Source organism: Sciurus vulgaris (assembly GCF_902686455.1).
Source record: "Sciurus vulgaris genome assembly, chromosome: 11".
Taxonomy (NCBI): domain Eukaryota; kingdom Metazoa; phylum Chordata; class Mammalia; order Rodentia; family Sciuridae; genus Sciurus; species Sciurus vulgaris.
In genome coordinates this window covers 116885473-116907703 of record NC_136472.1, presented here as the reverse complement: position 1 = coordinate 116907703, position 22231 = coordinate 116885473, and the positions used below count along the sequence as shown (strand labels likewise).

General features: G+C 39.6%; 1 protein-coding gene and 1 pseudogene across 10 annotated transcripts in view; both read left to right on the top strand.

Annotated features, from left to right (window-relative positions):
• LOC306640373 (uncharacterized protein) overlaps window positions 1-21830 on the top strand; it is a 258856-nt gene extending 237026 nt beyond the window's left edge. For 7 of the 9 annotated variants that reach the window (XM_079104580.1, XM_079104574.1, XM_079104573.1 and 4 more), the window contains one exon: window positions 19212-21830. The gene's annotated coding sequence lies outside the window, so the exon portion shown is untranslated. Of the gene's footprint in view, window positions 1-5825; window positions 5978-19211 lie in introns of all 9 variants that reach the window. The other 2 variants (XM_079104579.1, XM_079104578.1) reach the window with 2 other exon arrangements.
• LOC306640379 (large ribosomal subunit protein eL39-like) lies at window positions 1240-4344 on the top strand (annotated as a pseudogene). The gene has a single exon. The product of its transcript is annotated as a large ribosomal subunit protein eL39-like (transcript).
• Window positions 21831-22231: the final 401 nt, after the last annotated feature.

Sequence of the window (22231 nt, the reverse complement as noted above, 5' to 3'; positions counted from 1 at the left end):
ATTATGTGACAAGCATAGTGCTAAGTACCAATAGGAGCAAAATCAACACAGGATATCCTCATTCAGAAGATGTGAGTATGTCAAGCAAGACATGTACACCCACAGTCCCACAAACCCAATAGTCCAGAATTGGGGTGGGCAATCAGAATATCACAGCAAATATTTAAGACTTAAGAATATCAAAAAGACAAAGTACTTAACTCCACCACAATTTGGAGGGCAGTTTGGTTGCTCTGCACTGCCCTGGAGTGGGGCTGCAGCGCAACATCCATGAAGGCCAACGCAGCAGACCCCAGAAGGTGAGCCTGGCTCCCTCTGACACAGTTCTCTTTGGTATTCATGTCCTTGCTATTTGTAGCAGGGAGAGACTCCTTGAGAAGTATTGAAATGTGCCAGATTTAAAATCTCCAAGGTAGCAGTTTCCACCTTTAAAATATTCCTCACCTTCTCCCCAGAGTGTTCCCTCTCTCCAGATTAATCTCAGCAGGAATTCTGATACTGCTGTGGCAACTTGGACCCAAAAATATGTCTCAAACTATGTTTCTATATTCTTTTAATTTTATTAGTGTGGTACACTCAGCACTTTTGAAACTCATCTATTTTACAAATGCTCAAGTAAATTTAATTGTATCTTGTTGAACCTCTTTCTTACTGTGCTGTCATTTGTTAATAATGGGGGAAACCAAGATGCACAGGGTATGATTATTATTAACGATGACTCTGATTTACATGAACCCACTGTTTGAATGAATTCAAGGCAGTTCGTACAAACCAGCACTTTCTTCCTCCCAAGATCTGGGTTGAGACCTCAATTCTATGCTTGGTGCTATTACAACCTCCCTGGGAAAAGCACCTCATCATTAATTGCCTCAGTTCCCTGTCATGAAACAGAAATAATGATATAAGGATATTTGCAGCCCAGAATGGTGGTATATGTCTGTTATCCCAGCTGTTACCTCAGCGACTCAGGAGGATGAGGCAGGAGGATGGCAAGTCTGAGGCCAGTCTTGGCAACTTAACAAGACCCTGTCTCAAAATGGAAAAAAAAAAAAAAAAAAAAAAAAAAAAAGAACTGGCTCCATGGCAAAGCACCCCTGGGTTCAATTCCTAGTAATAATAAATAAATAAATAATATTTGTTTCTCTTTCTCCTTATTCAAAACCTGTATCTAAATAGTTATATGTGGTATATGTGTGTGTATGTATGGTATGTGTGTATGTGTGTGTGTGTGTGTGTGAATGAAAGGGTGAAAGACAATTTTAGGAGTGCGACTAGAAATCCTGAAATCTGAGTCATATTCCCATCTCTCCTTGATGGTCACTGCCTGTCTGCCTTCCTGCCTATAAGTGCTTAGAGATCCAGGGAAAATAAGTGCTATTTAAAAAGGGAGGGGTCTTCTAAAGAGCACGGATGTGGTCAGCAGAGGTGTCTCTAGGGACCAGAGCAGCCATAGGCTTGTCTTTGAGATGAGAACTCTCTGGCTTCCAAAGTTTTGCCTTCTCTCACCTCACTCTCTCCCTTCCCCACACCCTCCAGGCTACGTGCAGCAGTTTCAAAAAATAGAGGAACAACTCCAGACCCAACCGTTGGCCTGTATCCTCTGTTGAATATCATCTCTAGACTCTTGGCCTAGCAGTCTCAATCTTCAAAAGTCCCAGGGGCAGAAATATGCCTTTTGGATTGCCAGCCTGAACCTAATGTCTGAATGGCAGGGAACCTCGACAGAAATAGATCTTGGCTCTCAAATGACACCCTTTAGCCAAGAATACTGATTTTCTTAATGTCAGACTCAATCCTCTTAGTACACAGGTAACGGGCATCTCACCTTTTGGAGGAATGTCCTCTCTCTGTGTCATTACTATAGAGATATGGACGCTTTTCTCTCTCACCTTGCTAGCCCCCTAAGTCTGTTGAAACTTACTTTCTACAAATTGGTTGAATCAGACCCTGATGCAGTTAGTGGACCATAGGCAACCCTCAAAGACCACGTTGGACAAGTGCCAGCCCTTCTATAGAGTTAGGCTGGAAGCCGGAAAAAGTTCTCCAACCCATCCAATGAAGCAGGAGAAGACAACAGAATGATTTTGTATATTCATATCAAGAAGTATTATTAAATATGTATCAAAGAATTATTGATTTCTCCTAACACCCAGAAAGCTAATGAAAGCAAAAATTTTCTTACTAAACAAAAATCCACGTATTCAGCTTGATACTATGTAGCCTGATACTTGGAGCCAGTGTGGATTTCGGATATAAAATGCCCGATGATTTGAGACCACTTGAGCAACAGATTGTGTGTACATACACAGCTTCCCGCTCATTCAAAGTCTCAGTGCTTTAGGAAAATGGCTTTTCTGACCACATAGTACAAAACTAGCCTTCTTCCTCCTCATCTTTCTGCCAAGAGCAATCAATTAGCGAGGGACTGGCTTGGGAAATTTGGACAGTCTACATCTTGAGTGCCTATAGAGTTGAATGACTATGGTATCTCCTCCAGCTCTGTTTTGAAAACTGTCACCAATCCCAAAGGATACATCTTTACAAACTGTTCTAGATTGATATAATAAAAATGATCATAGTCTAGTGAAGTTAGTAACATATTTGTAAACAAAATCAGTGGTGTCAAAATGCCAAATGTGGTAGAGAAGGACACAATGAATGTCATCATATTTAGATTTCCCTTGCCCACCTCTGTTCTGAGACACAGGCTGCTCAGATGAACAAGAAAGATCCGCACCCCACAACTGTACCTCGAAAACATGTTCTCCCGGCTACTTCCCCCTTTCTTCTCTTTTTTGACATCAGGGTTTGTGGGTGCCTGACTCTATTCTCCATTTTGTCTTCTCATAAGACCTTTAGGATCAAGTGATCCCTGACCGAGAAGCAAAAGCAAACCCAATTTCTTTCCCAATGGATTTGGCTGAAAACTGGTAATAAAATCAGGTATAACTCTAAGAGGTGACATTGGAGAAGAACCCAACTGGGTCTATAAAGAATTACACCTGAGACAACTGGTATGAGGTGATGATCCTCTTACCACAGTAAGCTGAAAATACCACCATTCTCTGGACAGTTGGGCATATTTTATTGGGAATGTGACTTTTTGTTTCTATAGTCTGAGCTAGTAGACTGGTTCAGTCAGAAATATGTGAAAACTTTTGTAAAAATAAATAAATAAATAAATAAATAAAGACTAGAAGTTAACTTGCCAAGGACAGCAATTATACACACTTAAAATATTCTTTCCTTAGGCAAAATAAGGAATTATCTAATCTTTCTTCAGAATACACATTATGAAACCCTGTAGTCATTTAGGTCAGATGGTCATGAACCATTTCTAGCTTCTCGACCTCTTTTTCTGAAAAGAGGGCATCTGAGCTGGGCTGCTGATCACAGCTCTGGACTCAGCCACACCCTCTAAGTGTCAGCATTCTCCTCCCTGGACCAAGCCCAGAATAGTCCTGCATGGCCGCGTCACCCTGGACACTTGATCACTTGATATGATCTCGTAGCCCACAGATCAGTGAGGCTTCAGACAGAGTTTGGCTGACTTCAAAGAGAAATAACATGACTTCAGAACTTAGAGAAGAAACTAAGCAGACCAATTTTCTATCTTTCAGAAACACAAAAAAATGTGGCTCTAAGTGGGACCTCAGCCAGAGTATAGTCTTAGAAAATAAGGCTGCAATTCACCGTTTATTAAATTCTATTTTGTATGATATTTTACTAAGGATTTTCCTAAGGGAGATTTAGATATGAACACTGCTGCCTCATAAAGCCACAATCAAAACCATATTAGCATTAAGATGTATTCAAAAAACATTTGGTGAGCTCCTGCCATGTGCCAGGTGCTCTGCCCTGTCCTAAGGATGGAGGGGACCCTGCCACAGTCTCTTTCTTCATGACCTTAAAGTTCAAAGATAGAGATAGCATGGTAGGTAGATGATACATCATTTTCTATTCTGTAGCTAAGGAAATTGCACTTTCCAGCACAGGGCCTGACATATAATTAAGTACTCAATAACGGTATTTGATAAAATCAGTAAAATGAAAAGAATGAATAAATGCTAAGATAGAGCCAACATAGGGTGCTATGGAAAATGCATAGGAAAAACTAAGCCATTTTGAGGGAGCCAGTAGCAGAAAGTAGTCTTTACACTGGGACAGAGCAAAGAGTATAAGAATGCTTATACTTGAGACTTGGGTTCAAATCCTGGAGTGGCGCATGCAAGGTAGGCAGTTCTATCTATTCTGAACTTTTTTCTCTGGATCCATAAAATATTGATGATGCCTTTAAAGGCGGTTTTGAGGACTAACTGATATATTAGTTATCTGTATCTGAAGCATAGAGTTATACCTGATTTTATTACCAGTTTTCAGCCAAATCCTCAATGATAGTTATTACAAGAATCAGAGAACAGAATTCTACCTTTAAAGCAATAGATACTTAAGTAGTTATATTAAGGGTACAAATAATTCAAGGGACAGATAGCAATCATAAGTTTCAAATCATCTTGGAAATACAGGACAGTTGCTACAGGAGTTCTTAGTCCTTGGGCCCACACAAGAGTGGAGGGAGGCCAATGACTTACCTGAGTTTGTCTTCCTCTTCCAGTCCATCCCAGAAGCTTTGATAGTCAGCTTTCTGCTGCAGAATTATGTGGCCCTGATGTGCCCCTGAATGACCCATTCATAGTAGGTTAATTCCAACAACCTTAGGGCATTGTGATTTCACTGCTCATTGTGGGTGCTTGATAAAGACTATGTGTGCGTATGTGTGTGTGTACAATATTTTCTCTGTGAGTTCTTGCTGTAATTCACTCTGATTGCTTTTACCCCAAATATCCCACATATATCAGATTCCTTTTTCTGTTCTTCCTTGCACTTGGGTATATGAGGGCCTTTCCTATTATATTCATATAGTTAGGTCAATTCACACACACACATACACACACACACACACACACTCACTTACACACACCTGTTCTCTGCTGGCTTCAGCTTCTTTTTAGGTGGACTTTTAGGAAATGCCTAAGATGAATTGGATTGTCAGGTATGCTAATGTAGTGGGGGGAGGGGAAAGGGAAAATTCTAGCAACTGACTTTTGGGGTTGTCTATAATATGAGACAGAAAAATGACAAAAATCATCAAACAGGAGAGTAAGAGAGGGTAGAGAAAGGAGATGGTGGTGACCAAACATGAAAGAAATGGCAAGACATAAAAACAATTTTACTTTGAAAAGGATAGAATTTGGGGAAGGGAGAACTAGAGGCATTGAAGATTATGATGGGGGAGGGAAAGCAATTGATTGGGACTTTGAAACCATGCCAGGAACCAAGAGCCAGGGGTAGTGGCAGAGGGGACGTCCAGGTAGGACAATTAAAACGGAAATCTGGCTCCTTACAGCACAGCATGGAGCAGGGCTACAGAATTTGCTGCAGTAGGAGGTGGGGCCAGTCTGGCACAGTCTGTGGGTTTGAAAGGAGCTGGGCGGGTTGGAGAATGCCAGTTAGCCTTTGTAGTTCTCAGCTCAGAGTGGGGGTGACAAATACTGGGCTTCAGGTCAGAAGCCTGGCTTGGGTGGCTTTTGGAGAAATTTCCTCTCAGCTCCCAAACTCTTAAAATGTGCTCATCATACGGCTGGCCTCCAATCACAGCACAAACACGTGTCCTGGAGGCTGTCCGCCAGCAGATTTCGGCTGGTACCTGTTGGCTGCCTGGTGGGGTCCTCTCCCTTTCCTGTTCCCTAGAAGCTGACAACTGGGCTGAACACAATATCTTTGCGTGTCTCCCTGCACCCTCCCCACGTGCTTGCATCTCCCAGACCCCTAGGGTTAATCCCCAGGACAACCTTGCTTTGAAAGAAAAAATGTGGGGAGCCTACTTGAAGATTTGGATCCCAGAGGCCTCTGTCCGTCCTGCCTCTGCCGGGCCCAGACAACCAGCTAAAGGAGATGGACATTCACAGAGAAAGCAGTAAGTTTTTATTGTTGTTTTTGTTGTTTGTTACTTGCAAAGCTTGGTTGCCGTCCATAATTAGGCTCCTTGAAAGCATGGGGTCTTCTTTTTTTCCCCCTCTCCTTTCTTTTTTCTTCTTTTTTTTCTCCTCCCTTTCGTTCTCAGCAAAAATAAATCATACCCCTTTCTCCTCCAGGGAGTGATTCATAAAAGCAATTAAATTAGAAAGTGCTTTTCTTCATCGTCGCTCCTATTCCAGGTTAAAGATATCTGAGGTTGATCTGTGTATTCTCAACACTGTAGTATGTGAAACTGTATCTGCATTTGCTAAAATAATTTGTGCTGATGGTTCTTCTTCAGAATAAATACTATGTAACTGGCTGATGGACCGTCATTATGCTGAATTTGTCCCAAGACTTGCAAAGACATCTTCTTTGGGGATTTTTGTGCATATTTGCTCCTCCTCAAAGGAAAGGATAGACAGACTTTGGAAGGAGGGTGTGGTCCAGCTGATTCAGTTTCCTTCCCGGCCCATCACTGACTCCTTCCTCCTGCTCCTCCCTTTCCCCTCCTCCTACCCCAGCTCCTCAGCTTCAACCTGAGCCAGCTGTCAATGCAATGTCATCTACCTTTCTGTTCAGCCATGTTAGCCTCAGTCAGGTAGGAGACCACTCCCCAAAACCGCACTCATTGCATTTGTGATCTCAGCAAATTTTCAGACCAAGATGTGGATCAGACAATAGCATCTACTCTCTCAGCTTCTCCCATCCAGGGATTATTAGCCAAAGTAATAATAACAATAATAATACTGCACTTAGAAGCTGTCTAGTACATTTCATCTTCTGAGAGTCTTACAGATGCTAACTAATTAATCTTCCCAACACTCCATATGGGAGGTAAATATTCTTAACCATGATAGAAGACATACATACCTGTGTGTATGCTAAGGACAGCAAAACAGTTCACTTATTTATCATGGTTCACTTGATATAGTAACTGGTATTTTTAAAACACCCATCATAGATACAATAATTAGAGATATGCTTTTGTTAACAAAGCCACTACCCACTTCTAGCGTACCCTTGGGTACTAAATAATTACCCACTTTGTGTGGTTATCTAGCTCACTAATTACCCACAGAAATTGGGGTCAGGTGTTAACTGCTTGAAATAAGTATCCTCCAAAGACATCCCTGAGTTGTATAGAGAAAATGATGTGTTCATAGCAAAACTTTCATAAGTCATATATTTGTGTATCTTTACAAGCAGAGTGAATATAGATAAGGGCAAATTAGCTTAGGATGTAAAAATCATGCTGACCTATTGTTGAAAATATAGAGAGGTTTAGGAGAATCTTAGGAAATCTCATTCTCCATTTACCTTTCCTTTTGAAAATGGGTGCAGTGGCATATACACTGGTCTTCATATACAAGTACACTAAGACAATTGATGACCTTAGTTAGGAATGATTCATTTTTGCATTACAGGGAGGCACCCAGTGAGTCAAAGACTTTTTTTTTTGACAGCTCCACCCTTTATGATTATTCTAGCATGTTTCAGTTTTCTCCGTCTAGTGCAAACACCCTGTTAGCCAAATCTGAAAAAGATCCTGACCCAGTCACCAATCCTTCCCAATAATGACAAAAAGGGAAAAAAAAAAAAAAAAGAGTATTAAAGAAAATCCAACACTCTGTAAGTTGTTCTCTTTTTGCCTGCATTTATTCTGCTTTCCTCCCATCTCCCTCCTTCCTCTCTGTTTTTTCTTCTCATTTGTGCCTTTTCTTCTGCTTTTCCTTGGCATCCAGCCGTGCTTCTGCAGGTCTCACTGTCAGAGACAAAGCACAGTGTACGTCTGACTTGAGCACAAAGAAGCTACCTTTTTAAAACATGGACTTGGAGGAAACCTGCATCCTCAGATACCTCCCCCCCTTTTCTTGCTATTTACAGAACCCAGCATTCTATTTAGCACAGCCCTGCCTGTTGTCTGCATGATTCTAGTTCAGAAAACTGTGTTAAGATGATAATGTATACCCACTCTGTGTATAGATAGGTAGAGACCCTAATTTTGGGGAGGTGCCTTCTGTAAAGGATCATTGTGTAGCAAAGCTTTTGAAATGGGTGCTAATGGAAATGATGTGCAGTGCTCCCTTGGTTGACTCAGGATGGCTTTCTAATTTTTTTGCCTCTTTTCTTTTTTTGCCATCTGAAATATTATTTATCATTATTGAGGAACTTTAGGCTGATCAATGAAGTGTATCTGATGGACATTTGAAAAGAAAAAAAAAAAATGCTTTAGGAATCAGGAAAATGCCTGCAGTGGAAGCAAAGGGTTAGGCTGAGCTGCAGTGAGTGATGAGTTCATTTCAAAATCCAGGGGAACATAAGTGGTAAATTAGTACATATTGCAACTATAGTCAAGGAGCAACACCCAGCCATTGAAAGAGAAGAGATTTTTAGCATAGTAGTCATTACATGCCTGAAGAGTGTCTATGTATCTTAAATATAGATTTGAGTCATTACCCTTTTATCCTTCTCAGTGCTGATTTCAAAGAAATATTTGAGCATTGTTGACTTTCTGTCCTTAAAAAAACCCTGCCAAGATTCACAAAATGCATCACCTGCACTCACACATGCATGTGTGTTTTAAATTCCCACAGGATGCAAAACAATTAGGCAGAGAACTGCACTGAGATGTCTCTTCTTCACTCCCCCCTGCTAGACTTTATTTTTCATTTTATTTATCTATTATTTATTTATTTATATTTTTCCTTTTGGAAAATGTGATACCTGATCTCTGAGTCTAGCAGGCGGAAGATTTTTTTTTTTTTTTTTTTTTTAATATGTATAATACAGTGTCTGGCCTTCCCCCTGACCTGCTGGTGTATTTTTGGTCTCATTAGTAGTCAGGGAGATGCCTTAGTGCATCCGGTGCTGCGAGTCAGGGATGAGAGACATTACAACAGAGAGAGCAAGCGCGAGAGAATATTAGAAGAGAGGCTTGTCTCCAAGATATGGAAGGAAGTGAGAAATGACAGGGCTGCAAGCTTTGTATGTAGGAGCCTGGTAGGGCGGGGGAGCACCGAGGAGAGCCAAGTGGATTCTCAGAAAAGGGGGGAAGCCATAGAAGAGCTAAAGGTGATTAGAGGGGGATATTGATTCCTTATTCTGCCAGAGATTTAAGCATGCAAGGAATCTGCAGCATGGTTGGCAAAAGGAGACTGGTTGCCTTCTGTAACCAGATACTCGGGCTTTCCAGGAGCCTAGGGAGAGAGCCGAGAAGAAAGGGGGCAGTGTGGTCTAGGAAAATTCAACTTGTCGCTGATTTGTGCCTGATGCTTGCTGTCCGTCAGCAGCCTCCCTTACAATCTTTTTTCTCTCTCCTTTTTTTTCCCCCTTGCCTTCTCCTTCTCCACTGAAGCCTAGGGGAGCCAGTAAAGATTAAATGTGCTTTCTCAAAGGCAGCCACTTCATGCTGCTATGTCGAAAGGGCCATTATTATTATTTTTTTAATAGTAAAAGAAAAAGGGAGAGAGGTTGAGAGAGTGAGAGAGTGAGAGAGAGAGGAGGGAGAGAGAAGCTAGGTATGGTGATGACGGACTAGCTTTTCTGAGAGGAAAAGGAAAAGGGAAGGGAGAGAAAAAGGAGAGACCCTGAGCTGAACGGAGGATTGTGCATGAGAAGAACCTACAGAGGTGAGAAAAAAAAAAGTTGTCTGGGGAGGGGGGTGCTAAACAGACCTTGTACAGAGGGAAAAGAGACATAATTTAGCTGTCTTGCTGGCATGATTCTATTTTTCAAAAGTGGGGGAGGGGAGAACCTGGAGCTCTAACTGTTCCTAGTTCCATATGGAAATATATTTTAAAATATTTAGCATTTTTACTAAGTGCTGCGGCCCCTCCAGTGTCTTCCTCGCTATGCTTGCTTTGTCATCCTCTTTGACTAGCCAGCCATCTACTTTGTTCAGGCCTGGAATAAAAGAAGATTTGAAAAAAAAAAAAAAAAAAAAGGAAAAAATTTTTCAAAAGAGTCATCTTCCCATCCGCTTGCCCTCCGTCGGGTTTCATATTTGGAAGCACTGGCACAGGGGCATGGCTTCCTCCCATGAGATGGGGTGGGGGGGATCGACTGTCAGGTACAGAACCAGTAGCTGCCTGCGAAGATGGAAGGGAATTATGCTTCGAATTCCTCTGAAATTTTGGCCAAAGGCTTCAAAGGATCCGCAGCAGGAGGTGGGGGGCTGTGTCTCCCCGCTCGCATCCACCCCTTCCCACTTCCCGGCTACCAAATGACAGCCTGGTGCTCGCTCTTGGTGATTTGGCCTTGGTTTCAGTCAAGCAGCTGATGCAGAGGAGGGCCCGGTTTGTAGGGCTGGCAAAGTGCACACTAAAGAAAGAAGAAATTTAAAAAAAAAAAAAAAAAAAAAAAAAAAAAGCCCCCGTTCTAGGGAGGTTTCTCTCTCTCTCTTTTTCTTTTTCAAAAATTTTTAACTGAATATTTTCCAAATTTGATCAGCCCAGCCCCTCCCTCCATTCCCAGCCAACTGCCTTTTTTTTCTCTCGTGAAAACATAAACTACAGAGTTACAGTCTCTAGATTTGGTGTATCGCTTCCTGCCCCCGCCTCCCCCTCCCCGCCCCGCTCTCTGTCCTCTATTGAAACACCTCGCCCAGCCTAGCGCACTGCGAGCTCACATTCTCCCCCTTGCCCGGGATGGTGCTGCTGGAGGCTGTGCAGCCCGGCTCCGCTTCGAACGGGTGAGTTCAAAACGCTCTGCGTATGAATACTTTCGTAGCCTCCGAATCCTCCTCCTCTGTCTTCCCCTTCCCAAAATCCCATTTCTATGATTTTGCATGCGGCATGCTTGCCTTGGGGGAAGGAGAGGCTTCCTATTTTCTTCTCAGTCATTTGTGCTAGCTGCAACTTAAATCTTTGAAGAGATAGTTAATGCTGATTGTAGATCACGGTTTTTAAAACACGGGCATTTCTGGGTCTGTTCATATTATTTTCCATTTTAGTAAACTGTTTTGACCAAAGCTCGAAAGAGTTTTCTCTGATACACTCGCAATTTTATGCTCAGGTATGTATATGTGCCCCAGATATTGCGTATGCGTGAATACGTATAGATTGCAACTAAATGGAATCTTGATTTTGTGAACGGAGGAAGCTTAGAGAGTTGAAGACATACCGTGCCACCTGTTTGTTGCATTTTAGTCATGACCCTCGAACAAAATTGCCTGCCTTTCTTGTTTTGCTTTGTTTTGTCTCAAGAAAGAAAAATTTGCTGCGCTCCTCTCAGTCCCTGAGACCCTAACTTGTGATGTTTACCGTTTAAATCCACGGGTTAGGCTCTTGGGAGCTGCGAGTCGTGCCTGCGCATCCTGGAAATTTGGTGGAACTTTTTTTCTTTTAAGCAAAAACAAAAGAAAGTTTGTCTGAAGTGACTGAGTACACCTCTGAGGTTTTCATTGTTAGCTGGGATCAGGTGACCAGAGAGTGGCAGCTCTTGAATTTCTGTTATAAAGTAGGTATATACTCTGTTACAATCGCGTGTTGGCTGCTATGACTGTATATTATTGATGCCTGAGGCTTGTGGAACTCATCTGCACGGTCTATTCCTTGAGAGCAACACGCAGTACTATCCGAGCGTAACAAGATCAGCTCAGTACCTGGTGCTTGACCTCAGAACATCTCAGCTGAAGTCCCAGCATGCCCCATGCCTCCAACTTTTAAACTCAACAGTTAATCTCAAAATTGTGCCCATTCGAAATGGGCATGTGAATATATTATATACGCGATGTCCACACATGTGTTTCATATGTGGTAGAGAGTGACCACACTGACACAGATAGAAGTGAATCAGTAGTTTGGGCTAAAATATTAATAGGTTAAAATGATACTTTGTGCTATTCTACACAAAGAATGGAATTTATGGTATTACTAAAGATTAAATTTGTATTACTTGGCAAGTTTTTTTAGAAATAAAAGGAGGGATAGTGCCTCCTCGCGTGGTACCTTTTAAAAAATGTTATACTTGATTAATTTAATGGTGATAGGGATTGGAAATATATTTTCTAAATACGTGAAATAAAAGAAACAACAGCAGCACATATCACAATTATTGCATTCTTTGGAATTAATCAATGACTATTACTCTTCATTTAAAAATTGGAAAAAATTTTATAAGATCCTAATTCAATCCAACAAAGTTATTATATCATCAAACTGTACATTTAAAATTATTCTCTCATGAGGCAATTGTTAGCATTACCTTGTCTACAGTTTTCTGAAGCTGTAACTTTTTATATCAGAATAATTTCAGCAATTTAGTTCTGTCTCATGGTTGGGAAAGGGAAACATAAACTTACCTTTCCTTTGTTGTGAAAAATTCCAGTATACAATCTGCTTTAAGCAATTTTAATATTCTCGAGCCAACCTTTCTCTTCCATTTTTGGAAAATACCTAAATCAACCTCGACTCCAAATGCCTTCTTCTTCTAAAGACTTTATACAGGTTGTAACCTCATTTTATAGTAGTTGAAGGTTAAGGAAAATGTTCTTTTCTCGATTTTTTTTTTTTAAAGAGTTTTTTACAATTTTAGTCACTGAGTCCAAATCGCAGTCAAGAAACCATTTTGTATCAGAAAACTGAACTGAGAACTGTGCAGCAATTGCACCATGCCTTTTGTTGAAACCTCTTGTGCAGCTGTAATATTTAAATATTACTTTCCAGCCTTTGGTAGTCAGATGTGCTTCAAAGAAGAGTTATTTGATTTTTGAGTCATCTTTCATTTTTATAAAAGGGATCAGTGCTTTCCCCCCATCTTAGCTGATGTGCATGCATAGGTATTTGGAAATATGACAAGGCATCTATTTAACTTACAGATATATATTACCACATGATTCATTTGTAATGTTTGCAAAACATTTGGTGCTTTTTGAAGTCAAATTACATCTGCAGTTTATATTCTATGAAAATGTGTGCATAGATCAATAAAAATATGCTAGATGTAATGCTGTGATTTCAAATGATAACAAGATAGTAATTTAATACAAGTGTTTCGGCTGGTATTCTAAGGCACTCCTTCGGGCTTTTACATGTTTTCAAGTGGATTGCTCGTGTTCCAAGGCTGCTATCGTACAACTGATCACCCAGGCATTTAGGAGTGCATACAACACACAAGATTTTATATTTCAGCAGGCAACTGCAAGGGCAGGTTTCTCAACACCCCTTCTTCCTCACCGAGCCCATCAGTGAAGTTCAGTGAAATGAATAACATAATTGGTGGTTGGTTCAATCACTACCAGTCTAGACTAGCCCAGACGCATCAATTAGAGGGGGCTGTCTTTTAAAGGGAGAGTGCAACCGAAACAAGCAGGGTATTATTGATACTGATCTTTAAAAGTGCAAATCCAGCTTGGCAGATAAAAAAAAAAAAATAAGGCGGGGAATTGGGGTGGGGGTGCTTTGGGGGAAGAAAAGAGAACGAAGTGAACTGCAGCCTTCGACACAGAAGGACAGGAAGCTTGAGAGAAAAGGAGGGCTAATGAGTGGAATGCATTGCAGCCCCTCCTGGAACACAGTTACAGTTCAGTTCACAGGGCATTACTGGCCCTCCATATTTTTAACTAGACACCCCCCCGCCCCCAGCACACACACACCACCACCACCTCTTTAAAAAAAAAAAAAAAAATTCTCCTTTTGCCTCTGTTTCCAAAGAAATGCCAGCTCGAAACCAATGCAGTTGGAAATTTAACAGCTTTGGGAAGCTCAAGTGAGAATAAAGCCAAGAAATATGAACTAGCCAAAACCCCTTTTGCAAAATTTTCCCCAAAAGAAAAACACGGAAGGTGTTTATTTTCAATTTTTAATCCTTCTACCTTTTAAAAAACTAAAGTGTACTAGTGAACAGTACTCATTTTAAATCTAGCACCTGGGAATGAATTTTATAGGCAAGACACCTTTCTGTAGAAAGCTTATGATTTTCCACTGAATGCAATAAATTTATGAAGAATATAACAAAAGGCTTTGGTGGTTTGATAGGAAAAAAAAAAAAAGACAGATGATTTAGAAAGTGTTAGGAATGCATCAAGCCCCAGGGAAAGAAAATGTTTGATTGGTATTAATTAAAACACTGCTAATATATTCTAATAAAATCAAATTTAACATTCTAAACTAATCCGCCTGGTATGTTAAAGAAAAAGAAAAGTATTATCTTATTTGCATCTGTGCAATCCAAATGCATTTGCTCATTCAGCAGAATTAATTTTTATCACCAGCCTGTTTAATCTCCTCACAGATTTAGCCAAACTTATTCTTTCAAACTAAAAAGGATCAGGGTGGGGAAGCCATGGAAGGTATTGGGAAGGCTAGCAACGCATATTTAGAAATGGCTTTATGTTTTACCATGTTCTTTTCTCTTCCTTCGCTATAATGGGGTGTGGAGGAAAACCGTGAGGCTGCCTTGAGAATGATGAATGGTTCATTTTTCCTCTTTCTCTCTTTCTACCTGCCAGTTATTTAAGAATTTCAGTTGCCAGATTATACGAGTGGCATTTATGTACGTGATTGGTGTTGGTCTGTTGATGATCATCTAATTTTTTTTCTAATTTCACAATCTATTTTATTGCAAATTCTTAATGAAAAAAAAAGATGGGGGCTCTTAAGCCAGAAAACCAATTGCCCTTTTTCAGTTATTTTCAACTGTAGTTCGTCTAGGAGAAAGCGGGGAAGTGAATGTAAAATTGTATTCACTAAGAACTGAGTTCTTTGTTTCATTTTTAAGTGAAAACTTCTCCAGGAAAATTTCGTATTTTTATGCAACAGTGAGTTGTGGTCTCTATATTCTTAAGCACCCACAACAGATAAAATTATCCCCAAATGCTATCTTAACCAAAACGCTTCTCTTCTCCTTACTCTACCGTAATTATGATATTATATGTAAATGTGTGCCTAAAACAAAACAATAAATGGGCCAGGTATATATGAGGACCACATTCGTGTGTTTCCAAAATGAGGAATTCTGCACACTACCCAGGAGATGTAAGCTACCCACTAAACTAGCGATGTTGCTGCCTTTTTGCTCCATTGCCTTTTTAAGTGTTCAACGTAAAAGAGCAATCGCAGTTCGGTTTCACATGTATTGTTCTATAATCCAGGCAATAAATGCTAATTAGTAATGCTCAAGGATCCGACCATTCAGAGTAATTATCATAATTTACTTCTTCCTTGTTAAAGACATTCCTTGCTGATTTAAAAAAAAAAAAATTAAATTGTCCTTTTACACATTCCACTGCAGTGGATATGCACTGGAGAGATGTCAAGGTATAGTTATATCCTTGTGACTTCATTCGAAGTCACCGACATGTGCCTCTTAACTTATTCCAAATGGAATTGCAGCTTCATTTCTGAAGCGAAATTCATGTAAATGCATAAAGTTTTGCATGAGCACCAGGAATGTATGATTTTATTTTACAAACCCCAAGGCTCCTCCTTCTCCGCCCACCCCCTTTCTAAAACCACTTACAGAGCAGAACAAAGGAAACTGCTAACTATAGAGGCATCATTAAGTGTGAACAGCAACAGTATGATAAAGTATGTGATATGACAACATATTTCATTGCACAAAAGTGCAGATAATTAAATAATTCAATAGCAGCCCTGACTAATTAGCAGAAAGATCTTTAAGGAGGAATCAAGAAAATGGATCCAATCAACTTGAATAATATGCTTCCTTCTCCAAGATCACAAATATATTTTGGTTATTTGATGATTGATTCACACAGAAAGATTAGGACAAAAGCCTGATCCTCAAAGTGGAGCTTTGATCTGGTGTCCTCTTTAGGACAAATTAATTGTATGTTTCAAAAGAGCTCAATTGAACGTGGAGCTTTCTGTTTTCAATCAAAGGTATAACATGCCATTCTATTTCACATTTCTCTTTTATCCATCAATCTAAAATATCATCCGTCCTTTATCTTTTCATATCATGCCTCAGAATCTATACGGAGCCTCTTCTACATTTTCCAATGAGGCTCATGTTTAAGTTCTTTATTACTTGGGGCAAGTATCATATGCACAGAAGGAACAGAATAAATATTATATAGGATGGAACCCTCCCCCTCTCCTTTATCAAGGTGATATTCCCAGTGTTCATTGTTCATTGGTTCTTTAAGAGAGAGGCTGCAGTTTTTACTTGAGGCTCGTAAGCACATTAGAGGAATAATTCCCTTTGGATACTATACAGAAGGAGCCACCTGCAAAATGTTGATGCTGTTATTGAAGTCTCAAGTGGAATCAGCTTTCAAAAAATTAGATATTAGATACATCCGATATAATTTGCAATGTGTAATTATACTAATGTGCATATAGTTGTGTGTTGCTTTACATGTTGCCTACTTGAGTTTCTGCCCGCCCCCCACCCTTGGGTATTTCTCATCATCTGAAATGGTTCCTGAGTAGAATGTTTTTAAAGTCAGCTTATTCTTTTTTAAATTCCTTGTTAATTGATATAAGAATAAATGGACTGTACAGTCTGTATTCTTGTGCAAGAATGAGTGTGCAACCTTGATGCTGGAAATTAATGTTCTCTAAAAGGGTTATCACTGTGGACACCTGCATTATTTGTGAAATATTTGCTGCTCTTTAATGATTTGGTCTTCATCCTGAGTTTGGAAAACTTGAAGTAATGGGGGATATTAGAATAGTAAATCTTATTCATAAGAAATCCATTTCCTTTGTTGGAATAATGAGATAAAAATACCAGGAAAATGGCCTGAGGCAGAGACAATAATTTTAATTTAATCAAAGTAATCAAAATAATAACAATAATAAATTCTTTTTCTTTTCTTTTTCCTCCATTTTGCATGGCACATGATGAGTAACTGGAACTCTGCCTTAGGTCATTTATGCACTAACATCAACTTCCCTTTTTCGGGTCTCAACATAACACCAGAGAGCTACTGATGCTTCCACTGGAGAGGCCCCCTCCAAGGAGTTGACCCCTGAAGATTTACCTATTAAGGAAAAGCCCGGGCAGAGCCATGTCGAGTTGGTTGGTCAGCCTGGCGCTTGACATTTAACATATGCTCAGTAGGTGAAGAGGTTCTTAATGCAAATTCAGAGAATCATTACCATCAGATTGCAGGAGGACCCTGAGCAAGATGATGTAAGAGTCCCAACTGATGTCATGCGTTCAGGAGACAAAAGAATTCCAAGGGAGCCTCTTGTTGAGGTGATACAGGTTATTACTCACTCCAATTAAGTAGGCATATAGCCTGAAGAAAGATAATTTGTAAGATATCTAACTCATCATAGATAGCTAGAATATGATCTTTCATATATTTATACTATATATTCCTCAAAATTAATTTTGATAATGGAGTCTATATTATATGAGACATTTTACATGACCTGTCTCTATATAACACCAAAGCAATGCTTTGGTTTACTTTTTACCTGCTCATATATTCAAGGTCTTTCCATTATTGACTATTCAAATGAGTCACAAAATTATTGTATGCAATTCCTTCCTTCATAAATAGCATTTTAATTTGTTTACAAATGTATGTCAAAATCTGAGCACCCCATCCTCTCTGACAATGTTCACAAAATAGTAAATTTTAAAATCTGCTAAGATGTGTAGCTACTTACTCATCCAGGATCAGTTATTCGTGGTTGATTAGAACAGAAGAATACCTATTAACAATATTTAACCCTAAGTTATTTACAGGTTTTGAAATAAAACAATATTGTTCCTGCCATCTGGAGAGCCAATATCTGCAGTATGTTCAAAGGATTTAGAGCAGAGAGCAGTGATAGGCCATGGTATATTTTGGTGTGCCTAACTCATTCTGCATAATGAAGAGGCTGGCGATAAAGATTTTGGTTAAATTAAAATCCACTTGCAAAATATATTTCATTCACAAAAACCTTTGCAGAATAAAAGAAGCATTAATACAACTCTTCTCAACTATCCTTATCTGTAAAATGACAGATGGATTAGTTGGCCTCTACTTTCTTTTACAGTTCTAAGAATTTTTGAGGTCATTCTCAAGTATGTGGCACAGGAACAAGCCCAAGACCCATGAATCCAGAGTCTATTGTACCAACAGTTGCCCTTCTCAGTTATATTTGATTCCACCTCTGGGTTCTGGATCCACTAATGTATTTTGCCTTCACACTAAAGCAGTAAAGATGAGTTCATTTTCAGGAAGGGGCAGTGACAGAAAAGAGCAACAGCTGAGGAATGAAAAAAACTGCCCAGTGGGAGAAGCAAATTCTTGATCTGAGTTCTAAGCTCATTTCCTTCAACATGAACGTAGAAGAAACCCAGACAAGCACCTGCTTTCTATAGCAAAGCCCTATTCTTCAGTGCTTCTGTTCTCATGTAATTTCTTGTAGTGTGGTTTGTTTTTTTCTGTTGGATTAATGCCTTTGAGTTACACATTTCCATTTTCCCTTGATTCATTGGAATCTTAGGAATATCCCCCTCAAAAGCCTGCAATAAGTTACATCAACACCCCACTTCCCAAATTAAACCTTGACATGTTCAAAACTACCTGGAAATCGCTCAAGCCTATTTTCCAAAACCACTCAGATTGTAGAATCTCTTCTTAAATGATATGAACCTGCTTCCCCCAGCTTCAATGGCTTCAGTACCCTTACACCCACTTTTCTTTTCTGCACACGCTATCCCTCTGCCTCAAAATTTCAGGAACCTTTCCTTCCTCTGTCCCTCCTTTCTCTCTTTTCTTTTCTTTCAGTGCCATGTGTCACATTCTGTGCCAGGCACTGGAAATAGCCAAACAAATACAAGGAATTGACAATTAACACCTGACAGTCTAGTGACTTCATTCACTCCTGCATTACTACACAGTTATCTACCCACAACTATTTTATCTTGCCTTTAGTCTTTGGATTTATTTGAATGTGTCCTCAGTGTCCTGTGGCCTTTTGTTCTTTCCCTGTGTGTCCTACTTCTGCAACTTCCCTATTGAATAAACCTGAAGCTTTTCTTACAGCACATCCCCCAGAGTGGCTGGAGTGGAACTCTCACACACATACAGGCGATGCCACTGCTTGACCGATTCTTGAGCCAGGTGAACAATGAATGAGAGCTCTGTTTCTCTAGTGATGCAAGCAAGCATCTCAGCTGTAGTTAGAAATAGCATGCTCCCCAAAGTATCATGCATTTATTCATTTTTATTAAGGAGTCAATGTGATAACTTTGTGTGACATGTTCTATTATTTTTTTAGTTGTGTCGATGTTCCTTTCAGCTGGTCCTATAGCCCCCCTCCTCAGGAATGTCTTCCTAGTGAAAGGACAAAGGCTGCAGAGACTGCTATATTGATGGACCCTCACGCCAACTGTGAAGTTGAAACAAAGAAAGTGACCACCTGAAGACACCTCTCCTGTCCAGCAACACACCCAAATGTGCAGTTTCAGCCAATAAAACCCTCAGAATAAGAGCAATCTTTTCAAGAAACAGAAAAACCCAGTACTGACATCTAGATCTCTGATGAGCCAAGAACTTACCCTTCCTTGTGTGTATTCCTCTGTTTGTATTTAAATTCATGTGACATTCATTTTCTTTCCTACTATGAATATGATTGTTAATGCACTAGCTTTAGAATCTAAATGGGCACAAATGTGCTACTGTGTTAAGGAACAAAATCAATGCCATAAGGAGAATGATTTTTAGCCACACATAGAATTTCTTCTTCAGAGCAACCTAGAAAATTAAAAGTACCCTAGAAATAACAAGGCAGTCACAGGCAAGTCAAAGGATCAAGTAATGGGAGATATTCAGAGTGCAGCATAGAAATGTCACACAATTTCACCTGACACCAACCCATCAACCATTATTTTTATAAAGAAGGCTCTGTTCTGTGCTATCTGGTCAGCTCGTAAGAAGTTTCAATCTAGTTAGATGAAGTGACATAAACTTTTGAAAAGATGAATAACTCATTGGGTCAGAGGATGATAAGAGCCAAAGTGGAACAAAAGGTATAGATAATGAGCTCAAAAAAGGTTGTCATGACATGGGTGGAACTGACTTTTGGGGGAAGAAAACTCCCCAAAGAGGAAAATGTGAGATGAATCTTGAAGGACTCAAAAATTTAGATAAATGAAAGGTAGGAGAAACAGACCACCATTGGACATGATGGGAGGAGGAAATACGGATACATGGTACATTTAGGAGACGATGACTTCACCCCAGACATTCAGCACCAGTCCCTGTGTATCTGATGAACACTACACACATACCTCCCCTCACCTAGACACCTGCTGCTGAAGGAAATGAGGGTAATTGGTGACAATATGAAGAATTCATGATTTTTCTGTTCATAATAATTGATATTTATTAAGTTCTCACTGTATATTTTTTCCATATAAACTCAAGCCTCACAACAGCTAAGCAAATTAGGTAATATTATCCCCATCTTACAGGCAGCAAAACAGGTTTAAGGAGGTTTGCCAAGGTGCCAGGTATAGAGACTCACAATCAGGATTGTGACTGCAAAACACATGATCTAACGCAAGAAGTCACAATATTGCGATCAATGTCCAGAGGATCACCTTTTTTTAATATTTCTTGATAGTTGTGGGGTTTTTATTGAGTTATCACCTCAATCTTTTCAGCTTTATAGTTTTTAGTTATTCAGCACATTCTATCACTGTAGTTGCAGTAGAGTGATAGAATCATGCAAAACTGGGGGAGTAGAGCTTGTCACCATTTTAGACATTTCTTTTTTTGTTTTCTTTTTCCTTCTTTCTTATTTTGTTTCCTTTGCTAGATTTTGATGAGATTTTCTACTTTGTTCTACAAGAAATGACACATCCTTGAAAACAAAAAAGGGAGGGGCTTAATCACTTATCACAATATCCCTTTTTTACAGATAAGACAAATCATTATGTAAGTTTAGAGTGACTTATAGAAGGTCACATATTTAACTGTGGCAGATCAAGGAGCAGAAACCAGGCCCGAAATGGTTCTTGAATTACTACTCCACCCTGCCTAAATGATGCATGACCTTGAATTTGATTAGAGGAAACACTCTATCTAGGTAATCAGGGGGCATTGTACTGAGTAGGTGGCTTCAATCTGCACCTCTTTGGCATCCCAGGTCAGTGTGAAATGTAGCTAGCTATACATGTCTTTACATCCATAAATGGCCAACATCCACTCCCAAAGAACACACAGTAGCCAAAGTTAGTACAGTATCTTCAATGATATCCTTAAGTTATTTGGGAATTCTCAGTTCACTTCCACAGATCAAATCTTCTGATAACCACTATCTTTACCACTTTAAGACACAGTATACATTTGTAAATGCTTCTGCATGAATGTTTATACATGACTTTCCATAGTATTTATGTTTTTAAAAATAGCTAGTCACTTGCTATTATAACCTGCACTCATTCATGTAACTCAAGAATACCTTGACCATAAAAAGCTGGAACTGAGAGATCTGTCTTCTTTACCAGCTCCTTTGCATTAAATTGGCATCTAATAATGATTATCGAAATTATCTTCTAGATAGCACAGAGGTGCAAACTGCAGTTGTGCCTTGAAGGAGTCCATTAAACTGGGTCTACTTAGGGGCAGAACTCTGAATGTTTGGAAGTGCCTCAATCTTTGGCTGTTGTAAATTTCCACTTAGGTATCTGTCACTGTCACATTGCATCCTCCTTGTCATTCTGGTCATTCTGTTTTCAAAATGATGACTGTTGGCCATATCTTACACTGGTAGTTCTTAAATAAAACAGGATTTTTTTTAAAGGGTAGCCAAGCACGAGGCATGAGTTTGTTGACATTTTATGAGTTGCTGTCCTATGTCCCTAATTCCCAATAAAATAAATGTTGCATCAACTTTGAACTTGTGTTGATTTCTTGGAAAAGTATGTTCTCATAAATTGTTTTCACTAGTATGTATCAAAGCTGGCTTCAGGATCCATGAGGAGCAAATATTTAATGTGATAAGAAAATTGAAATGTAGAGGTAATCTGTAAATAATCCTATGTTGCCTTTCAATAAGTGGTGATATCTTCCACCCAAGTCAGACACCAAGGTATGTGGCCCTTGTCTTCCCCCTTCTACCTGCCCTGGCCGATCATTCAGGTAATCCATTGACCTTTCCTTCTTTTTGCCATTCAAATATGTCTACTTGTCTCCATCAACTACTAGAGTAATGACACCCTCATTTCTTGTCTGGATCATTGTATCATGACTGCAGTGTTTCCCTCCTGCCAAATGGCAGTCAGGGAAATCTCT